The sequence below is a fragment of the Bos mutus genome, chromosome 13 (assembly GCF_027580195.1).
Source record: "Bos mutus isolate GX-2022 chromosome 13, NWIPB_WYAK_1.1, whole genome shotgun sequence".
In the NCBI taxonomy this organism is placed as follows: domain Eukaryota; kingdom Metazoa; phylum Chordata; class Mammalia; order Artiodactyla; family Bovidae; genus Bos; species Bos mutus.
Genome location: NC_091629.1, coordinates 47,741,220 through 47,757,651, shown reverse-complemented (window position 1 = coordinate 47,757,651; position 16,432 = coordinate 47,741,220). Strand labels below are relative to the sequence as shown.

General features: G+C 43.0%; 1 protein-coding gene across 4 annotated transcripts in view; it reads right to left on the bottom strand.

Annotated features, from left to right (window-relative positions):
- RALY (RALY heterogeneous nuclear ribonucleoprotein) overlaps positions 1-16,432 on the bottom strand; it is a 91,058-nt gene that overhangs the window by 37,785 nt on the left and 36,841 nt on the right. For 3 of the 4 annotated variants that reach the window (XM_070381603.1, XM_070381606.1, XM_070381604.1), the window contains exon 2: positions 11,154-11,233. The exons of the other annotated variant lie outside the window; for it this stretch is intronic. The gene's annotated coding sequence lies outside the window, so the exon portion shown is untranslated. The remainder of the gene's footprint in view (positions 1-11,153; positions 11,234-16,432) is intronic. 4 annotated transcript variants of the gene reach the window in all.

Here is a 16,432-nt window from a genome sequence, read left to right as displayed (position 1 = left end):
AGTAGAGCAGAAGAAATTAATGAGAAAATGCACTGAAGGCATGGAGATATTCCCAACTGCCAATTTCTAAAGCCACCAAATCCCCCTTTCTGGGCACTCATGAACACTTTACCCTCCTGGAAAGGCAGAGGCCAGAGGCAGTATGATACTCAGGAAAGAACTTACTGTACTAAACGCATGGGGTCTATGGAGGCAGGAGGACCTGAGTTCAAACACCAGCTCTTTCACGGACTAGGTAGATGACCTCTGACAAGTTCATTTACTTCACTGAGCCTCAGCTTTTCCTTCTGGAGCTATTAATAACTTAAGGAGTTACTAAGATTAACAAAGATAGTTTTAATGTAAAGCACCTATCACAATACCTGGCACATAGTACGCATTCAATACACATGACTTCCTTCAAGAGGGAAAGAACCAATAGCAAAAGATGACTGAAGAGATTCACATGACAGGTGGGGGTGGGGGGAACCTAGGGGCCAAACCCCAGCCAGCAGCAGATCAGAGCTGTGAGTGGCTCAGAATGGGAATGGGCTGATTTGGAGAGTCTGTTGTGCTATTCTAAGAGCATCTGGATCCTGTATCAGCCAAAGCAAATCAAACAGGAGTGCTTGTGAAGAGCTTGTTTCTAAAACAAGTGCAGGCTGTGTTATTGACACACACCCCAGGGGAATTGAGAAGCCTGTTAGCAGAGATGTTAAGAAAGCTGACATGCTTTCAGTTCCAATCTTTGCTACTACATACGTAGCTGACCTTGGCTCTAGAGGACAAGAAAACTCTGGACAAGAGACAGAGATTCTGACCTGAGCTTGACTCTGAGCAGGTGATATCCTCTCTCAGGCCTCAGTTTGTTTCTTTTCCAAATAATAACAATTCTTTATGTGCCTATTCTCTTACCACTATCCTCATTTTCAGATGCTGATACTATGGCTCAGAGAGATTAAGTTAATTACTGGCAGGAATTTGAAGTCAAGGTCTGCTGTCAAAGCCGAGAGTCAAAGCCAGCATGCAGGATATCAGCTGCCCAACAAGAGATCAAACTCATGCCCCCTGCATTGGGAATGCGGCACCTCAACCACTGAACTGTCAGGGAAGTCCCTTAGTAGTCTTTCTACTCTATTGCATCATCTTTCAGTGTTAAATGAGGGGGTCAGACCAGGTGGACCAAGGCATTTCTGGACTTGAAAGTTGTATGATTCATAGTGGCTTGAAACAGTGGTTTCAAGAGCATTCTAAATATTACTCTAGTGCTAGCCTGGCAAGTTAAGAAGCCTTCTGTAAATGAAATCCTCAACACCAAGGGCACAAGCTGGATACAAACTAACGTGAGAGCCAGAAGAGAGCGGATGATGAAATTTTAGGAAGCCCTAGAAGGCCCTTGGAGAATACACCGCCTAATTCATTTTACAGATGGGGATATGGAGGCTAAAAAAAGAGAAACAGCTTCACTGGCAACACCCAAAAAGCAGGTAACAGCACAAGCTGGGCTCTGTGCCTCATGGTCTCTCTCATACTTGATAACAACTCAGTCTCCAACCTTCCAGGCCATTCTGATTTTATCATTGTTTTCTTCACCCTCCCCACTTCCCCCAAATGTTGAGAGATAGGCAGGCAACTCCCAGACACTTCTCATCATACTCAGATAATGACTAACTGTCCCTGTTGCAGCCTTAAGCAGGACTGAAGGTGAGCCTCCCCTTTTGCCCCACCCCCGACTCCTTTTTTGAACCACAGACCAAGTGCCTTTGGAAGCACAGAACTGGAAGAGATACACCACCAATTATAGAACACCTTTCTGCTTCATTCCCTCTTTTTGGAGTTGAGGAAACTAAGGTACAGAGATATTAAATACTTCCCAAGGTTGAGTTAGTAGAAACGTAAGAGCCTGGGTCACAATACTCACTCTCTACTACAATATGACACAACACATATCAGAATGTATTTCAACCACCAGTGGCTTGAACACCAATCCAAGCCAGGCATTTTTTCCATCATCTCCTATTAGCACCACAATAACTGTATAGGCATTCCTCCCATTTTGCAGAAGAGGAAACTACAGCTCAGAGAGGTCAGTCACATAGGAAATGAATGTCCCAGCAAATTCAAATCTTTGGCTTTATAGCTTCCTCTCTTTCCCCAGCAGCATGTAGCCTGAGATTTTCAAGATTTACAATGGTGGGAAAGATGCAGTTAATTAAATTTCCTGAAGACCAGTTATAATGTAGATAACGTTGTCTCTTGCCCTACGCACTTAAGTAAAATAACTCTTGACATATTATGCTAACTGGGGGCATGGGGAGGGAGATGAAGGTAGAGGGTAACAGTAGAGACCCAGATAACACAAAATAATGGATAGTTCAAAAGAAGCAATTTTTGCTTTTGTGTTAATGTGATCTTTTGTAGAATACTTTTGGGGCTTTTTTGCACATCTGCCCCATTAAGTCGTAACTCCCCTTTTTCCATGTCCTACTCATCTCATGATTCCCACATCACATCTGCTGATGGACCTTGGCTTCCTGATTTATGATTTCCCAGCTTGAGTTTTTGATCTCTTGGCCTTATTTTTAAGCTCAGATCCTACCTCTCTGCCACAGTCAATGGCCTTAAAATTTCCCTCTAGTAGCTGCCAGTCCCTCCTCTGTCAAGTTTGTTGCTCCAGCGGGACAGAAAGATCCTCTTTAATCTTAATGAAAATTGGGGAAGGAGGGGGACACAGGGCCTAACAGGACCCAGAGTCTTTTGCATACTACTCCTTCCCTCTAAGTGAGCTTGACCTTCCTGTTTCCTATGACAGTAACCCTCAAGAAAGCCAGCTGCCTCTGGAACCAAAGTAATAAAATGTGGGCAACATTCCTGGATGGGGAGAGAACAGAGATAGCTGCATCTAAGCTGAACTGCTCTCAGGGCTTCACTCAGAGTTTCTCCACAGAAAGCCCTGGAAGCCATTGGATAATTACACTGGCAGACAATGAACCCCTGCTTTACATTAAGCTGCAAAGTCCACTTTGGTCAACTGTTCATGACCCACACCTTGAAGGGCAATAGTGTACTGCCACTGCTCCTGCCCCTTCTCAGACTGTTCCAGTCCCTAGGACCATAATTACTAACATTAATAGTCCCTTACATGCATATAGTATCTAACAGTTTCATACAGCACTCATTTGAAATGCATCTTTCACAGCTGCTGGATAGAAACTGTTATTTCATGTCTACAGATGAGGACGTGAGAAATAGATTCAAGGGATTGGATCTGATAGACAGAGTGCCTGATGAACTATGGATAGAGGTTCGTGACACTGTACAGGAGACAGGGATCAAGACCATCCCCAAGAAAAAGAAATGCAAAAAAGCAAAATAGCTGTCTGAAGAGGCCATACAAATAGCTGTGAAAAGAAGAGAAATGAAAAGCAAAGGAGAAAAGGAAAGATACACCCATCTGAATGCAGAGTTCCAAAGAATAATAGCAAGGAGAGATAAGAAAGCCTTCCTCAGTGATCAATGCAAAGAAATAGAAGAAAACAATAGAATGGGAAAGACTAGAGATCTCTTCAAGAAAATAAGAGATACCAAGGGAACATTTCATGCAAAGATGGGCTCAATAAAGGACAGTAATAGTACAGACCTAACAGAAGCAGAAGATATTAAGAAGAAGTGGCAAGAAGAACTGTACAAAAAAGATCTTCCCAACCCAGATAATCATGACGGTATGATAACTCACCTAGAGTCAGACATCCTGGAATGTGAAGTCAAGTGGGCCTTAAGAAGCATCATTATGAACAAAGCTAGTGGAGGTGATGGAATTCCAGTTGAGCTCTTTCAAATCCTAAAAGACGATGCTATGATGCTGTGAAAATCTGCACTCAATATGCCAGCAAATTTGGAAAACTCAGCAGTGGCCACAAGACTGGAAAAGGTCAGTTTTCATTCCAATCCCAAAGAAAGGCAATGCCAAAGAATGCTCAAACTACCGCACAATTGTACTCATCTCATACACTAGTAAAGTAATGCTCAAAATTCTCCAAGCAGGCTTCAACAGTACGTGAACTGTGAACTTGCTGATGTTCAACCTGGATTTAGAAAAGGCAGAGGAACCAGAGATCAAATTGCCAACATCTACTGGATCATCAAAAAAGCAAGAGAGTTCCAGAAAAAACATCTATTTCTGCTTTATTGACTATGCCAAAGCCTTTGACAGTGTGGATCACCATAAACTGTAGAAAACTCTTCAAGAGATGGGAATACCAGAACACCTGACCTGCCTCTTGAGAAATCTGTATGCAGGTCAGGAAGCAACAGTTAGGACTAGACATGAACCAACAGACTGGTTCCAAATAGGAAAAGGAGTATGTCAAGACTGTATATTGTCACCCTGCTTATTTAACTTGTATGTAGAGTACATCATGAGAAACACTGGGCTGGAGGAAGCACAAGCTGGAATCAAGATTGCTGGGAGAAATATCAATAACCTCAGATATGCAGATGACAGCACCATTATGGCAGAAAGTGAAGAGGAACTAAAGAGCCTTTTGATGAAAGTCAAAGAGGAGAGTAAAAAAGTTGGCTTAAAGCTCAACATTCAGAAAACTAAGATCATGGCATCTGGTCCCATCACTTCACGGGAAATAGATAGGGAAACAGTGGCTGACTTTATTTTTCTGGGCTCCAAAACCACTGCAGATGCTGATTGCAGCCATGAAATTAAAAGACGCTTACTCCTTGGAAGGAAAGTTATGACCAACCTAGACAGCATTAAAAAGCAAAGACATTACTTTGCCAACAAAGGTCCGTCTAGTCAAGGCTATGGTTTTTCCAGTAGTCACGTATGGATGTGAGAGTTGGACTATAAAGAAAGCTGAGCACCAAAGAATTGACGCTTTTGAACTGTGGTGTTGGAGAAGACTCTTGAGAGTCCCTTGGACTGCAAGGAGATCTGACCAGTCAATCCTAAAGGAAATCAGTCCTGAGTATTCATTGGAAGGACTGATGTTGAAGCTGAAACTCCAATACTTTGGCTACCTGATGTGAAAAAAACTGACTCATTTGAAAAGACCCTGATGCTGGGAAAAATTGAAGGCAGGAGGAGAGGGGGAAGACAGAGGATGAGATGGTTGGATGGCATCATCGACTCAAGAGACATGAGTTTGAGTAAACTCTGGGAGTTGGCGATGGACAGGGAAGCCTGGACCCCACTCCAGTACTCTTGCCTGCAAAATCCCATGGACGGAGGGGCCTGGAGGGCTGCAGTCCACGGGGTCGCTAGGAGTCGGACACAACTGAGCAACTTCACTTTATGTTTTCACTTTCATGCATTGGAGAAGGAAATGGCAACCCACTCCAGTGTTCTTGCCTGGAGAATCCCAGGGACAGGGGAGCCTGGTGGGCTGCCGTCTATGGGGTTGCACAGAGTCGGACACGACTGAAGCGACTTAGCAGCAGCAGGGAAGCCTGGCGTGCTGCAGGCCATGGGGTCGCAAAGAGTTGGACACGACTGAGCAATTCAACTGAACTGAACTGAACATTGAGGAAACTTTTAAAGGCCACAAATAAGTATCCTCATTTTTAAGCATACTTATTTGGTATCTGCCTTTAAGCCTTGTATCTTTGATGCAATCAAATTTCTGCTTAGAATCTCAGTCATTAACAGGAACCTGGTAAGGCTTCCAAAGCCATCTGTCTCTGAAGTCTGTGAGGTGGGCCGTGGTCTCCTCTAGCTCTGTATCAGGCAAAATCTCCTAGGAAAGTGGAGAAAGCTTGGTTTCCCATGTATCACATTACTACCGACTAAACTGTCCCCATCTGAGGCCTGCCCCAGCCAGCATGGGGGCACATACCCTTTGTATGAGGGTGAGGGATCTCAGGCCCACCCACACAAATCTCAGGTGGTGGTGGGGCACTTGGGGCAGGCAGGATCCAGGCTGCTGTGTGCTATGGGTCAAGCCCTAGACCCCTTCTTCCTACTGGTGGCACAACACTGTGGACCACCTGTCTCCCCCACTGTGTCTGAGTCAGGCCCTCCCTGAAGCTCCAGATAGTTCTCCAGAGACTACTACTGAGGAGCATGTGACAGTCCGCAGGTCAGTCATGCCTGAAGAAGAGTTTCATTTCGGATGCGAGTGCCTTAAAAAAGTAACTTAAGACTTGAGAAACTAGAAAAAGAACAAACTAAATCCAAAGCAAGCTAAAGTTAGGAAAAACAAATATTAAAGGAAGAGATCAGTGGAACAGAAAAACAATGAAACCAAAAGCTGGTTCTTTGAAAAAAATCAACAAAATTAAACCTTCAGTAAGGCTGACCAAGAGAAAAACAGAGAAAATACAAATTGCCAAAATCAGAAACAAAAAAAGGGTTATCACCTTCTAGAGTTAAAAAAGATTATAAGGCAATACTATGAACAACTTTAAGCCACAAAATTAAACAACTTAGATGAAGGGGACAAATTCCTAGACACACAGAAATTATCGACACAAAAGAAAAAAAAAAAAAACACAGTACATCTGAGTAGACCTATCATGAGAATTTTTGAATTAGTAATTAAGAATCTTCCAGCAGAGAAAAGTTCAGGTCCACATGGCTTGTTCTATCAAACATTTAAAATCAAAGACTTCCCTGGTTGTTCAGTGGTTAAGAATCTGCCTGTCAATGCAGGGAACTTGAGTTCAGCACCTGGTTCAGAAAGATTCCACATGCCTCAGGGCCACTAAGCCCATAAGCCTTAACTACTGAGCCCAGGTGCCTAGAGCCCGTGCTCCAGAAGGACAGAAGCCGCCACCATGAGAGAGAAGCCCACGCACCACAACTAGAGAAAGAACAAGTGCAGCGACAAAGATCCAGCGCAGCCGAGAATAATTAAAATAAGAAATATGTTTCTAAAAAATTCAAAAAAGAAATCACAATCCTTCACAAACTCTCCCAGAAAACAGAGGGAAGACTCTCTAGCCTAAGAGACCAGGATTACCCTGACACCAAAACCAAAGACATAACAAGAAAACTAGTGACCGACATCTCTCATGAATACAGGCAAAAATCTTCAACAAAATATTAGTAAACCAAATCAAGACCATACAAAAAGGATTATACACTATAGCCAAGTGGGATTCATTCTAGGAATGATGTTGGTTTAATATCCAAAAATCAATTATCATAGTGCCATGTTAGTAGAATAAAGGATAAAAAACCACACAAACAAAATTCAACATCCATCCATAATAAAACCTCTGAAAAAAGTAGAAATAGAGAACTTACTTAGCCTGATAAATAGAAGTCTACCAAAAAGCCCTGCAGCAAACATCATACTTACTGGTATCACACTTAAGTACTCAGAAAGACTGAATCCCTTCTCTTTAGAACTGGGAACAAGGTAAGAGTGTCTGTTTTCACCAATTATGTTCAACAACATATTGGAGGTCCTGGCCGATACAATCATGCAGAGGGATTCTTTTTTTAAATGGACGTTAGATTATGTCATTCACCTACTCAAACATGTCCAGCGGCTTCCTGTTTCGCTGAGAATAAAGCCCCACGTGATCTGAGTTCTTGTCTACCCTTGTGACTTCTCCATAATCCACTCCTCCTATTGCTCAATTCATCTCTAGCTACATTGGCCTCCTTTGTTCCTCAAAACATTAAGCGTGCTCCTGTTTCAGGGCCTCCAAACTTACCAAACTCTATGCCTGGAATGTTATTCCCCAAGATATACACACAGCTCACACTACTGCATCTTGTACATATTTCTGTACAGATTTTATTTTCTCATGGAGGCCTTCTTTCATCACATGGTGCCTCCCTATTCCCTTTTCCTGCTTTATTTTTCAACATATTCATTTGTTTATATTCCACTAGAATTTAGGCTACAGGAGAGAAAACTATTTTCTTCACTGCTACATTTCAAACACTTAAAACTGTGCCTGGCACATAGTGGACACTCAATAAATAGGCACTAAATGAATGGATATCTTTAAAAGGAAAAGACATTCATATTCAAGAGAATGAATGGTGGAGGGAACCACTGTCCCAAGAGGCTGCGAAGGACTGAGGTTTTAGGCCACAGCTGAAGAGACGGTGCAGAATAATAGAAAAAACTTGGCTTTTTAGAACCAGATTCTTCTAAATTCTAAGTTTGTTAGCTCTTCCAGTCACTGCCTGTGTGTCCCTCTCTGCTGCTGCTGCTGCTGCTAAGTCGCTTCAGTTGTGTCAGACTCTCTGCGAACCCACAGACGGCAGCCCACCAGGCTCCCCTGTCCCTGGGATTCTCCAGGCAAGAACACTGGAGTGGGTGTGTCCCTCTCTAAGTCTCTATAATTTATAAAATGAGAATATCACCACCTACCTTTCAAGGTGTGATGAAAACAAAATCAATTTATGTAGAGCATTCAATGTAGCATCTGATACTATAGCAGACACTGCAAATAATTAAATATTCTTTGATACTACTGGCCTTCAAGAACTACCTTAAAAATTACCTAGCCCTACCTTACTGAAGTGTACAGATGTCTACAGGGCTGTTGCCCTTAAAGTACGGCCTTCATACCCATTTTAACTTTTCTGTCTTATCATTCTTCTTTTATATCTCCCTTACAGTTGGCTTTCAGCTCTCACCTCTGCTGCTGCTAATATAGCAGCTCCTCCTCCCCTTTATATGCCCTGTTCTTAATCTTCTGGGGGTTTAGAAACCAGATTGTTAAGCTTGTTACAACAACACATAAAAAGGAATAAATTAGCACTGTGCAAGGTATGACACATGCTTTGCTACCTTTTGTTTTTTAGCTGGATTCTGGAAAATTGAGGATGTTAGATAAATAAGCTATTACATGTGTATCAGTATATTATACAGTTTTTTACATGGAACCATTCATATTTTCGGAGAAGGCAATGGCACCCCACTCCAGTACTCTTGCCTGGAAAATCCCATGGACAGAGGAGCCTGGAAGGCTGCAGTCCTTTGGGTCGCTGAGGGTCGGACACGACTGAGCAACTTCACTTTCACTTTTCACTTTCATGCATTGGAGAAGGAAATGGCAACCCACTCCAGTGTTCTTGTCTGGAGAATCCCAGGGACGGGGGAGCCTAGTAGGTTGCCGTCTATGGGGTCGCACAGAGTCGGACACGACTGAAGCGACTTAGCAGTAGCATTCATATTTTAAAAGAATCAACAATGGAACTACTTCGCAGGGCAGCTGTCATAAGAACAATAAAATCCAAGCTTGATGCCCAGGCCATGGAAAGGCCAGAAGCTAAAGAACATTAGATTAACCAAGACAAAAAGAGATGACAGTAAGTGTCTGGAGATTTAGAAAAGGAGGGAAGGTTGGTCAAAGCAGATTTCCAGGAGCCTCAAGTGGGGGCACAGATCCCTCTGTGCACCCTCAGGCGGGCAGCGGGAAGAAAAGAATGTCCCTTACTACAGAATACGAAGAGAGTATGAAGAACTCTATCACTGGCCAAGGATGAGAGAAATGGTGGGAAAAGTGAAATGATCACAGCCTCTGATAGGATATGAGGCTACAGTATACATGAGTTTTTCACTAATAGTAGTGAGGGGTGGCAGTAAGTGGGGAACCTAGGGCCAAAATAGGAATAGCCCTCCTGGTCTAAGATAACAGTAGGTAACAAAGCAACATCCCAGTGGAAGCAGTCAGTGAATACAGACACATGCTGTGGATGGACTCCTGAAAACAACCATGACATCTGTACTGGCAGTGGACTTGGAGGCAAGCTGTGAGAGTGCATTTAAACCTGTACTCCGCAGACTACACGCTGCAAATGATGGCTGCCAATGCTGCCTGGTTCTGTCTCTGTGCCCTGGAAAGACTGAATTTGTGGAACTTTTCAACTGTTTTCTGGTAGGGCCTGCAGCAGGAGGAGAGGAAGAAGAGGGCATGGGAGAAAATTTACAGTGTAGATTTCCAAGACAAAACCTTCCCTTTTGCCTTTGGGGAGCCGGGTGGCTAAAGGTCAGGGACTGAGATGCCAGAGACACCTGTAACGCTTTCTTCTCACTTCTCTCACTTCAGTTTTTACAATTCGCAAAGCTTTCCAACTTGCATTTCCCATTTGATTCTCTACAACATCCTATATGGTTGGTATACACAAAATAAACATGTGAAGGTACATGGAGGCACTCTAACAAAAATAGGCAAACAGATTATCCAAAGGTAACTATTGAGAGAGACAATAAACCCCCAGGGTTTCCAACTACAAGTCAGCTCACCAGGTCCCTGTCTATGCTAGCCCAAGTGCTCATGGGGTCCCAAGTGTTACAGATGTTTTCTTCTCCGTCCACTCATATTTAAGCCTGGGTCTCTGCCTGCTTGGAGGTTCTTCCTTCCAGCCTCTTGGCCCACCTCACTAAAAATGTCCTTGCTCAGAAGGGACCCCCACCTCTTGCCTGCCTTGCTGGGCCTTTCAAATAACTAGGCCTCCTTCCTGAACCCCTAAGAAGGTCTGTCTTCTTGAATTTTATAAGAAAAATCATGATTCCAAGGAGATTAGCAGTCCAAGGAAAGCATGCCAAGTCAGAGAGAATGGTATTCACAGACTGACCTGGATTCTAAGATCAGCTTTATGGATTTCCAGGCATAAACCCTGGGCATATTACTTCAGTTTCCTAAGCCTCAATTCCCTCATCTATAAAATGGGATTTTATATAGTATAAATGAGATCCATAACACAACTGATTCTTATTATGTTGACTTCCCATCCTATTTCACCATCTGCAGTCTTCCTTCTAAATTTTGCTGGACTTTCCCTTCACAAAGCCCCACTCTAACTCTCCATCCCCAGCTCCACTGATGATCGATATTCTGCAGGACTGATAAAACCACAGGATTTCCCAAAACCAAGTCTGGGCTTGGTAGGTCACACTCAAGACTGAAATCAGAAAAGTCTATGAAGTCATGTTAAGAGAGTTTGTGGGAGAATGGGTTTAGCCAGGTCCAGGATACCACACAGCAGAAAGTAGCAGGCAGAAGCCAGAAGGAATTGAGCGTGCTTTTGCTTTATTTATGGCAAGTGATCCCAGACTGTCTGCCTATGACAGTCTCTTAGGCATGGAGTAGGAGAGTAATTACCTGTAAGTTATCTGTACTAAGGGTAAAAATAAGCCCCAAACTAGTCACTTTGTATCTTGGCCCAAGCTTGCCCAGGTACCCTCACTCACCAGTAGCAAGGCTGAGCTCAGCCGGCAAGTTCTTTTGTGTTACAGGGTCAGCACCAACTGCCTCAGGGAAGAGGGCTCACCTAGAACAGAGAGAAGTCAGTCAGGGTCTTGCTCAAAACAGGCCTGAGCTTAGGTCAATGCATGCATTTGAAGTTCCTGCCCTTACAGGTCTTGCAACCTAGCAAAAAATAGGTTAATAAACAGTTTTAGGTTGTGCTAAGGGCTATAAAGAAAAATAAAGCAGAGCAAGGAAAGAAAGAACGACTATGAGTGAAATGAGGTCTATTTTAGATAAAAGTTAAGGAAGACTTCTCCAAGAAGCAGTCACTAGACAGAGACCCAAGTAAGGGGGTGAGATCTGCAAAGATCAGAGGAAGAGAGCTTCAGAGAAGGGAAATAAACACAAAAGCCCTGAGGCAATAATGGGCAAGAGGAAGCTTGTTACACTAAGACCAAGAAAGTCTACAGAACTAGAATGTAGTGATGGAAAGAAAGAGGTTCCTCCAGGCTTCCAAAACCTAGAACCCAGATGGGAGAAACTTCCAAGCACTATGAGGCTGACTTCAGTTTTCTCCACTTACCCCGTCCTCTGTTGGGACAGAGAAACTCCTATATATTACTTGGAAGGTGGGGTAGAAATGACTGGGGTAAAGAGAATAGTAGCACAGTGCCAAGCCTTGTTGTAAACCCTTTGGTTGTATTAACTCTTTAAATCTTTACAAACTCTTGTAAGGTTGGTGTGATATTACATTCTTCACTTTTTCTAAGGTAAAACAGATACAGAGATGCTAAGTAAATTTGCCCCAAGTCACACAGCTAGTAGATGGCAGACTTGGGACTTCAACCTGAGTTCAACCTCCAGGGCTTGCCTTCTTAATCACACATTATACCACTCCTCAAAAAACAGAAGAAAAAAGACAGAAAACGCATGCTCTAGTCCTGGCTGACATGACTCAGAGCCCTCATTTATACCCAACCCTGGGATACTCTCCATTTACTTGCAGTCCAGGCTTTTTACTAAACACCAGTTGACTCCTGAGTCCTTCAGCCAGGTAGTTCCAGAGGATACTGTGAGCACAAAACTATGATAATCACCACCACCACAACAGTCATTTAACTGCCATTAACATTTAACGCACACTTTGAAATCGTCTAGGTACTGGGTTAAGCACTTTACATGTACTATTTTATTTCCAAGAAGGAATGACAGCCATTCTGAGAAGGATTGCTTCAGGATCTCATTATCTCCTGCCTGCACTGCTGGAATATTTCTTAGAATTTACTGACATTACAAGAACAGGCTGTTAAGAGTAGCCTCTTCCCTGGTCTCTCTTTCACTAGTCTTCCCCCGCGCCTTCTACTCCAATCTATTGGAGCCCACACTTTTAAACTCCTGTTCCTAATGCCACTCCCCTGCTCCAAAAAATGGCATGGCTCCCAATCACCTCAGCCTTGCTCTCTAGACTCTTACACCACGGGTCTAGTCATCACTTACGACCGTGGGCCTTCCAGTTACCATACTTTTATCCATGTTGCTGTCTCACCTGGAACGACTCTCTTCATTTATTCATATTCAAATTCATCTTAATCTTCAAGGCCTAACAATTAGGTGAAGTTATCCTGAACCCTTCCTCTCCTCTCTGTTGTGTTCTTGAAAATACCTCTGGCTGTGACTACAATCAAAGCTCTGTTCTCACCATCCACTAAGGCTTCAGAACAGTTCCTCTGTTTTTCTTCCGTGTAAACATTACTACTGCTTCTAGACGATGAAGACCTAGTCAGTTAAGATTTCTGTTCAAATTTCTACTACTCTTACTATGGATCTATCTCCTAACAAGAGACCTGAGTTTTAATATGAGCCTCAGATTCCTTAATTACAAAATAGAGATACAATTCCCATCCTGTCTACAACACAAGGATTTTTTTAAGAATCAATGTGATACTGTAACAGGAGAGGAAAGGGGAAGAGTGAAGGTGGGAGACCCAGACAAATCTTTAACAGCTCTGTCAGCTGCAAATCCTCCCAAGTCTTCTATCCAATCAATCAAAAAACAATTCTTGGGTCTAGTTAGCCACAGTTTCAACTCTAGGTTGGGGATTATAGCAGATGCAGGGTTGAAAGAGAACAAATCTTATCCTTGGGCTCCTAGTAGTCCAGGGCAAGACTGTGTCAACTTCCTACAAATATACTAAGAATATTAGGCAGGCTATGGGAAAGCAGTATGCAGATTCTTAAAAACTAAAACACAGTTACTGTATGATCCCACTCCTGGATATATATCCAGAGAAAACTCTTAATTCAAAAAGATACACACCCCACAATGTCCACAGCAGCACTATTTACAACAGCCAAGACATGAAAGGTGTGGCTTGTATACACACACACACACACACACGAGAACTTTTTTTATGTTTTGCTTTTCCTGTTTATTTTTTTAAAAATCCAAAATAGGTCAAAAAGAACAATCATTAGAACTTCCCTGGTGACACACTGGGTAAGAATCCACCTGCCAATGCAGATGACACAGGCTGGATCCCTGGTCTGGGAAGATCCAACATGCCATGGAGCACCTAAGCCGGCATACCACAACTACTGAGCCTGTGAGCTGCAACAAGAGAAGCCACGACAATGAGAAGCCCAGGCACCACAAAGAAGAGTAGCCCCTGCTCAATGCAACTAGAGAGCCCGCATGCAGCAACGAAGACACAGCACAATCAAAATTTAAAAAAAAAAAAAAATCATCAAAGATACAGGTGCCAGACATAAGGCCAAAGGGTAGATAAGAAAGTACGCCTTCTTCAGAAAGTTTGGAAGACTTGTGTTTTAAAAGCTGGATCTAACATAAATAGCTAGCTGAGTTTTCCATTGATCCAGCTTCCACTGCCCTACCTCCCAACATGGCACAACTGACTCGCCTTGAAGGCCTCAGTTGAAGAACTCCATATACACACAGCCTGGTACAGCAGTACTCAGGTAACTGGAAAGATCTCATCCCACTATGGTCTCATTCCAGACATGTCTTCATTGTGTGAGTTCTGTCACCTCTTGAAAATACGGCTATGTCAGCACAAGACAACACTGAATCTTTACAATGATTAATAAAACCACAATAGAATATTCAGATCAGATCAGATCAGTCGCTCAGTCGTGTCCAACTCTTTGCAACCCCATGAATCACAGCACACCAGGCCTCCCTGTCCATCACCAACTCCCGGAGTTCACTCAGACTCACGTCCATCGAGTCAGTGATGCCATCCAGCCATCTCATCCTCTGTAGTCCCCTTCTCCTCCTGCCCCCAATCCCTCCCAGCATTAGAGTCTTTTCCAATGAGTCAACTCTTCGCATAAGGTGGCCAAAGTACTGGAGTTTCAGCTTTAGCATCATTCCTTCCAAAGAAATCTCCTTCAGATTGGACTGGTTGGATCTCCTGGCAGTCCAAGGGACTCTCAAGAGTCTTCTCCAACACCACAGTTCAAAAGCATCAATTCTTTGGCGCTCAGCCTTCTTCACAGTCCAACTCTCACATCCATACATGACCACAGGAAAAACCATAGCCTTGACTAGACGGACCTTTGTTGGCAAAGTAATGTCTCTGCTTTTGAATATGCTATCTAGGTTGGTCATAACTTTCCTTCCAAGGAGTAAGCATCTTTTAATTTCATGGCTGCAGTCACCATCTGTAGTGATTTACTCAGCCATAAAAAAGAATCAAACAGTGCCATCTGCAGCAACATGGATGAACCCAGATTATCGTACTAGGTGAAATAAGCCAGAAAGAAAAATACTGTATACCACTTATATGTAGAATCTAAAATATGATGCAAATGAATATTTGCAAAATAGAAATAGATTCACAGACAAAGAAAACAAACTTATAGTTACCAAAGGGGAAGGGGGGATGTGAGAATAGGAGTTTGGGATTAGCAGATACAAACTATATATAAAATAAACAAGGTCCTATTGTATAACACAGGAACCTATATTTAATATCCTACAATAAATCATATTGGAAAATACAAAAAATACACATTCATATAACTGAATCACTTTGTTGTACACCAGAAACTAATACAAAATAACACAACCTTATAAATCAAATATAAATCAAATCTTTAAAAAAAAAAAAAAAGAATATTACGCACAACCTAACAGTTTCAAGAGTGCTATGTATTGTAAAAGTGGCGGGGGGTCGGGGAGGGGTGGTGGGAATCAGTCTGACTAGAAGTGGCCTCAGAAGCTTCATTTGAGCAACGGCTTAGGCCAGGCCTTGATGCAGGGTGACAGAAAGACCTGGGCTACTGCTGGACTAGGTGTTATGTTGGCAACCCTCCTGATCCTAATACCCTGTGAAGCAAGTGATGGAATGCCCACTTTATAGCCAAGGTAACTGAATACGGGTCTTCCCTGGTGGCTCAGTGGTAAAGAATCCGCCTGCCAATGCAGGAGACACAGGTTCAACCCCTAGGTTAGGAAGATCCCTTGGAGAAGGAACCCACTCCAGTATTCTTGCCTGGGAAATCTCATGGACAGAGGAGCCTGGCAGGCTACAGGCCATGGGGTCACAACAGAGCTGGACACGATTTAGTGACTAAAACTGAAGATGGGTGAGGAGGCTAAGTGTATCATTCAGTCAAATAGCTAGCAAGCAGCAGAGCTAGGATTTGAACCTATGTCTGCTTTACTTTACACCAAAGTCTATGTGCTTGCTTCATGATCTGCCTTACTCATGTAGCAACATGAAAGGAAGACCAGATAAACTCTGGAGCTCTTTCTACCTCAAAATCCAATGATTTGAATGGGGGTAGGGGGAGGGGAAGAACTATACAAAAAGATCTTCACAACCCAGATGGTGTGATCACTCATCTAGAGTCAAGACATCCTGGAATGTGAAGTCAAATGGGCCTTAGGAAGCATCACTATGCACAAAGCTAGTGGAGGTGATGGAATTCCAGTGGAGCTATTTCAAATCCTGAAAGATGATGCTGTGAAAGTGCTGCACTCAATATGCCAGCAAATTTGGAAAACTCAGCAGTGGCCACAAGACTGGAAAAGGTCAGTCTTCATTCTAATCCCTAAGAAAGGCAACGCGAAAGAATGCTCAAACTACCGCACAATTGCACTCATCTCACACGCTAGTAAAGTAATGCTCAAAATTCTCCAAGCCAGGCTTCAGCAATATGTGAACCGTGAACTTTCAGATGTTCAAGCTGGTTTTAGAAAAAGCAGAGGAACCAGAGATCAAACTGCCAACATCCGCTGGATCATCAGAAGGCAATG